General features: G+C 52.4%; 1 pseudogene; it reads right to left on the minus strand.

Moving 5' to 3' along the window:
• Window positions 1-6,464, minus strand: part of LOC102827732 — a 19,810-nt pseudogene extending 13,346 nt beyond the window's left edge.
• Between the last annotated feature and the right edge of the window lie 699 nt (window positions 6,465-7,163).

Raw genomic sequence — 7,163 nt, forward strand, 5'->3', positions numbered from 1 at the left:
GGTGATGTGTGTGGTCACCAATCAGAGCGTGCATTTCCATTGAGTCTTAGTCTTAGAAGGGGGTTTGCGTTTCTCATCTGCTTTTAAATTAACTAACTAAACAAATCCAGAAACGTACGAAGATGAACAGAGCACACTGTACCTTTCTCCCCGAGCTGGTCACTGCTCGTCCATGAAGTGAAGGTCCCGCTATCCTCTAGCCCAGCTGTTCTCTCTCCAGGCAGCCCCTCTTGCTCTGTCCCTTGTTGGGCCATGTGTGCAGAGCCCTGTTCTGGGCCATGTGGGGCTCAGTGGGGACCCAGTCCTGGGGAGACTCGGAGATGCTGAGGGGACTAGGGTCTGGGGGTGCCACCGAGGACACACCTCATGACGGGACCTGGGGAGAGTTGTTCCCATGCTGTGTTCACACACAAAGACTGTCCGCAGTGGGGGCTGCTCGGGCATTGGGGGGTGGGGGAATTACCAGGTTCTGATAGTTATTGACTGATTTAGGTAAAATGTGCCAGCAAATACTAAGAATCCAGTGTTTATACGTCTGCCCCAGCCCTGCCATCATATATCACTTCTGCATGGGGCTTTTGTAAGCCTTTTGTTGAAACTGAATGGAGGGGTCTGTTCCAGTAAGCTGATGGCTCCTGCCTTCTTGATTCCCAGGTATTTCATCATTTCTAGTTCCTTCAAGATGCTTAAAACAACAACAACAATGTCCCCGATTGCAAGAGGATACCACTTTCATCAAATAAATAGGATCAGCACTGGACTTTAAGGTTGGCAGTTCAAACTCACCAGCTGCTCCTCAGAAACCGTTTCTATACAGTGTTGCTATAAGTTGGAACTGACTTGAAGGCACTTAACAACAATTCTGCTCTGTAAAAGAAACCATCTGAAAAAGTCATATATTGTGTGGCGCCTTCTGTAGGACATTCTGAAAGAGGCAAAACTCTAGGGCTCTTGTGTGGCACTGTAGATCAGCACTGGACTGTGAACCACAAGGTCGGCAGTTCAAACCCACCAGCTACTCCTCGGAAACCCTACATAGAATCGCTATGAGTCGGAACTGACTCAACAACAACAGTAGAGACGGTGGAAAGATTAGAGAGGCAGGGGGGACGGATGACCAGGTGGGGCCCAGGGCATTGTTAAGACTTGCACAGTACTGCGATGGTGGACACTTGACATTAAGCATTTGTGAAAATCCATTGGGGTTTTTCACAAACTCTGATCCCTAATGTAAACTATCTAGTTGCCATCAAGTCAGTTCTGACCCTTGCCAACCCCACAGGATGCAGAGCAGAACTGTGTTCCATAGAGTTGTAACTTTTCAGAAGTACATTGCCAGTCCTTTCTTCTGAAGCACCTCTAGGTAGACTCGAACCGCCAACCTTTATGATTAGCAGCCTAGTACTTAACCATTTGGGCCACCCAGGAACTCCAATATAAACTATGGATGTTAGTCAATAAGAATGTATCAATATTGTTTTATCAATTGTAACAAATGTAGCCACATTAGTGCACATTGTTAATTACAGAAGAATTCGTGTGCAGGGGGAGGGGCTATATGGGAATGCTCTGCATTTTTCTGTAAACCTAAATCTGCTCTAAAAAATTAAGCCCATTAAAACGATCAAATGGGAAAAGATGAGATGAGCCTAACGTGTCAAATGTTAGTATCTCTGGCTCCTGAAAAGAGAGTGAGAGCTTTGTTCCCTTCCTGCTACTTCCAAACGGGTAAATTGACTCCAGGTTGCTGCTGGGGACATATTTTGCCTTTTTAGAAACTTAATTTCACACTGCAGGTCTAACTTGGTTTGCCCATATAGTTAAAGATGTGATGACCTTATAAAGGAAAACAAAACAAAGCAAAAATGCAGGTAACAAACTTAAAAAAAACCAATTTGGGAAAATAGGTTTGGAGAAAATGAAGAACTCAAAATGAAACTTGTTTCTTTTTGCCTTTGTCTCTCTAAGGGAGGGGGTGGGGGGATCATTGAATTCTGTTAGATTTGAGCACCTGCTGTATCAAGGTAAAATTGCCTGGAGGAAGTGCCTTTGGGTAGAAGTTGGGGTCTTCTGCATGTTGACCAGGAATCACTTCTTCCCAACCCTGATGTGCAGCCTGGTTCTGCCTCTGGCCTTGGGTTTCAGCTTTGAGCTGCCCCTGAAAGATCTTTGCTGGCCACAGTGATGGCCTGTGGTCTTCTAGAATCTTCCAGTTGAATGCATCTTCTGTCCCACTTTGGAGGTGGGGGTGGGTGGATAGGGGTCTGGAGCAGGGATCAGCAGCTCTTCACCACCACACTGAGGCTTCCCTCGGTGGACCTGGCTGAGTAGCTGTCTGCTGGTGCCCAGCCTGGGCAGGTTTGCTGTGGCATCTGCTGGACCACGGCTCCTTGGGCACTGGGCTGCGGCTGCGGCGGCCACGCGGGCCCCACTGGCACTCCATCATCGACGGATGACAGCAGGAACGGTGGGAGTTCATTACAGGGACCATGAATTGTTGGAGGTAATTTAGATTACAATTTAAAGTTTAATTTAAAAATCTATCAACAAATGTGAAAGTACTCGAGGAACATTTTAAAATGCACTTTAATCTCACCAGCACAAATAGCTTTTCAAGGCTCTAAACATCATCACCTGGAAAAACAGTAAAACTTTACTGCATCTTTAATTAAATTACAAACACAAAGGATAATTAACTTTTTTATTTTTATTTTATTCGTGCCATTGTTTCTCCTCAGAGTCAATATCTCTCGGCTGCAGCAGAGGGCTGTTATGAGGAAGTTTACAGCTGCGGAGACACTGGCATGATGCTTCTGCCTCGGGCGATGGATGTCCCCACCACCTTGGATACCACGGTGGCAATGGATGGACCTTGAGCCCTCGTGGGAAGCAGAGGACCTGCCCTGGGACTAGCCCCAAATTTGTGCTCTCGGCTGTGCAGGGGATGTTCCCCCCAATAAAGCAGGTCCCAACAGAGCTGTGAGCCACCCCCCACCCTCAACCCTCCCTGGTCACAGACCTGGGAGCCTGACCATCTGAGGTACCGGACCCAGACCACAGGTACCTCCACCCAGGCAGATCCCCACTTTATACTGGGGGTGTCAGGAGACAAAGAACCTTGGGGGGTAAGCGTGACGATGGTATTGCGTGTTTCCTCCATGCCAGGCAGTGTTCCAGGTGTCTCAAGTAGTCACTCATTTAATCTCACAGTTACCTTAGGGGGTTGCACCCCCTTTTTACAGATGGAGAAACTGAGGCACAGAGACAGATTTGCCCTTATTACCCTTCCCTCCCACCCCAAGTCCCTGCCTTTACATGGATGGAAGTCAGGTGGCACAATGGCAGGCAAGTCTAGGTTTGCCAAAGGAAACCTGTACTAGTTTAAAATCCTGGCTGGAGGGACGTGGGGGGGCTTTGCGGACTGTGGTACAAAATCAGATTCATGACCCTGGCTTTGAGAAGAGGAGTGGGTGTGGAGGGCGGGGGCTTGACGTCCACAGGGTGCTTGGTCCTTAACTGGGGACATTCTGGGCCGCAGAGAGCACCTTGGGGGTCCCTGAAGATTGAAGGATGCGGAGGGGGCTCTCTCTTTGTAGAGGCTGGAATTTGGCGGTTTGTTGCAAGGCCCAGAAGTGACCACCAGGGGGCTCCCTGCAGACACGCGGCTCTGAACCCTCGGGAGGAATTGTTTTCTGACTATGGGGGCTGTGGGGGGACACCGGTTCCTGTGCTTCGGTGGGCCACAGCTGGGGTGCAGGCACGGGGGTGCTCAGGAACAGGGCCCCTGGACAGTAGGGAACCCGGTTGGACAGCCCTTCGGGAATTGAGGCGGGGGGTGGGGGTGGGGTTGGATACGCACTGGGCGAGGGGATGCTGGCAATTCTGGAAGAACTCAGTCACCTCCCTGTAACCCACCCCTCATTTCTTCTCATGCCGTTGATGAAGGGGTTCCCGGCCTTCCTTTTAGGCTTCCACGGGGTGACTATAAACGCTCCCCACGGTGGGTGCCTGAGCCTTGGCTCCTTGTTTGCAGTGGGGTTGGGATTAGAGGGTTCTGACCCTCTGGAGTGGACATGGGGGGTGGTTCAAGTGAGGAACCTGCAGAGCTTCAGGATAGGTGTGACATGTTTAGTCCACCCATTTACACATCACACATGTCCACACTTGGTTGTTTTCCAATCAAATCACTTGACCCTGGTAACCTCCTCCCCTCTCTCTCCCAGTGTCTTTCCAGAGCCCCATCCCCAAGTCCTGTGGCTCAGTGGGCACTGCCCCTTGCAGGTCAGGTCCTGCAGGCCTAGGCAGGGGTGCCAGGGGGTGGGGGCATCAGCCTGAGGGACTCCCACCCCCGATGGTTTACATCTGTAAGGAGGTCCCTGGGTGGGGCTGGGACCAGACCAGGCCACTCCTCCTGCCCATCTGGGTTCAGCCCCTCCCTCAGCAGTCCTGGGGGGACCTGCTGAGGGAGAGGTGCTGGGGAGACATGGGATCACCCTAGGGTGCACAGTTGAGCACCCTCACACACCCATGTGCACATGCTCGCATACATACACACCCAAGCATAACCCACACTCACAAACACACTGACTGGTATTGACATGCACATGTTCACACATACCCCCACACATGTTTATGCATTCCCCACACACCTACCAACTCTCATGCAGTCACATGCTCACATACATGCTCATACAACACACATGCTTATACACGGTGTATGCTGACACACATTCACATAGCCACATAGTCACACACTCATGTTTACACATTCCCCCACACCTTCTCAATCATACCCACACACAACACACAGCCACACTCAAACATGTGTCCACACATGATCTCACAGTCACATGGCCACGCTCATATATCCCCCACATGGACACGCTCACATGCTCACACACACACAATGTACATTTGCCCCATTTACACACATGTTCCCTCTCAGGCATGTTTACACTCACACATGTCTGCTCACACATTCACACTTACACAAAACACACAATGCACACCCGCCCCATTTACACATATATTCCCTCTCAGGCACGTTTACACTCACACACGTCTGTGCCTACATGTTCCTGTGCACATCCCACATGCTCACCCACAACCACACTCAAACACCTGCTCACACTTCCGTGCATGTGCTCACCTACAGAATTGTGCACACTCACTCACACACACCCGTCCACAGCCTCACACACCCTCGCATACAGACACACCCACACACTCACAAGCGGGCACACACACACACTCTCACACGCCTCCTGACACAGAACTGCACCTGCTCCCCCAGCGCTCTAACACACATCCATCCATACCATTCACGTGGACTCACGCGGGTCTAACACACTCACCCAATCACCAAGGTGCTGCAGGGTGACGGGTCTCCTCCAGGTGCTGCCTCCCAGGATGGGAGTGAGGGACACTTCATCTCACTGCTGTGGCTCGCGAAGATCCTCTTGGGCCGCCCCAGTGGCCGCTGGTGCCCGAGGGAGCTGCCCATTGCTGGGCTGGCATGGCCCAGCCCCCCCAGCACAGGGAGGCCAAGGCAGGGGTGGCCGGCTGTGGGGGGCATTCAGTTTTAGTGCAGTGGCTGCTTAATTATTGGTTAATCTAGCAATTTAACATGCTTCATTTAATTCTAATTAGGAGAATTAATAGGCACGGAATAGGGCTTTCATCAGCCTGGCACAAAACACCACCCAGCTTGGGGGGCTGCGTCTCTCGAGGCGGGGGCAGCCCGGGGGGTGTCAGTGGCTGGGAGGAACAGACTCTGGAGTTGTCTGAAGGTCATGGTGGGGGTGGGGGGTGGGGGCATTGGCAGGGAGGACGTAGTGTCGCTCTCTGTGGTCTCCCTGGTCCTCTGGATAGGACCTGGGACTGAGCGGGGGCAGGCTGCACCCCACCAGCAGTGCCTCTGACCCCAAGCCTCCAGTGACCCACATGAGCATCCGGTCCTCCCAGGGAACTGGTATGTTTGTCTGTGCCCATCAAGCCGGCTCTCTGACAAGGCCCCGACATTGGACAAGGCTGTTCCTCTAATTAAGGTGCTAATTGAATTAAATGGCCTTGGTAATGAGCAGATGAGCAGCATAAAAAGTAAAGAGTCAGATAGGCCAATTAACAAGCGCGCACGGCATAATTATAACATTGGAAATACATGCCGCTCGGCTCCAACATTGTTAATTGTTACCGGGGGATTTATGGTAATTGGCCCCACAGCAGGCGCCTGCCGAACCTGCCCAGGGCTGGTAATTAAAAAAATGATATTCTACACAAATGCTGGATGGGCTAATTAGGCCTTGATTTACATAAAGGAAGGCCTGCCCTGCACCTCCCTGCGCCAGGCCACTAGGGCCTCCCGGAAGCGGGCGGTGTGGCACCACAGAGCCGGGGTGGCAGTCAGGGACTGGCTGGGCCTCCAGCAGTTGGTTGAGGATGAGGACACTGCACAGGGCGGTCATGTGTCCATCCTGGGGTCACCAAAGAAGCCCTGTCATCATGAGGCAACTGAGGACTACGACTAAGGGTTTCCAGAGCAGCCCTGGACAGTCTCACCTCCCTGTGACCCACCTCACTAGAGAGGTTACTCCCAGAGACCTTGGGGACACCACAGCCAAGGCGTCAGGTACCTGACCACACAGAGGCCAACCCTCCTCCTTCTCCCTGCGTGGTACAAGCTGTCTTCATCTGCAATGTTCCCAGGAAGTGCGCTGCCCTCACCCACTCATCAACACAGACCCAAACTCCCGGATGGGAGGTGCCCCCCAACCAACTCAGCAACATATCTCCAACGTGTCCCCCAGCCTCAACTGCAGAGGGCCAGAGCCAGAGCAGAGGGGACCATGGAGACCGACAGACAGATAGACAAAGGGCTGGGCTGGCGAGAGGACAGGACCAGGCAGACAGTGGGAGGCAGCTGGCAGGCTGGATGGCAAGGGGACACCAGGTCCAGGCTCTCCCTCCCTCCCATGAAGAGCCAGCCTTAGAGCTGGGAATGAAAGGTTCATGCAGGCTTTGGTTCCTTGGGCTCACTCCAGCCTACCAGTCCAGCTCAGGGATGTCCCAAGTAGGCCTCCATCCTCCCTCAAGGTCCACACAGATCTAGGCTTCACCCCCTGAACTTTGACCTTGGCTCCTCCTGGCCCCTGGCATGGTGGGCA

The sequence above is a fragment of the Chrysochloris asiatica genome, unplaced genomic scaffold, assembly GCF_000296735.1.
Source record: "Chrysochloris asiatica unplaced genomic scaffold, ChrAsi1.0 scaffold00262, whole genome shotgun sequence".
Classification (NCBI taxonomy): Eukaryota; Metazoa; Chordata; class Mammalia; order Afrosoricida; family Chrysochloridae; genus Chrysochloris; species Chrysochloris asiatica.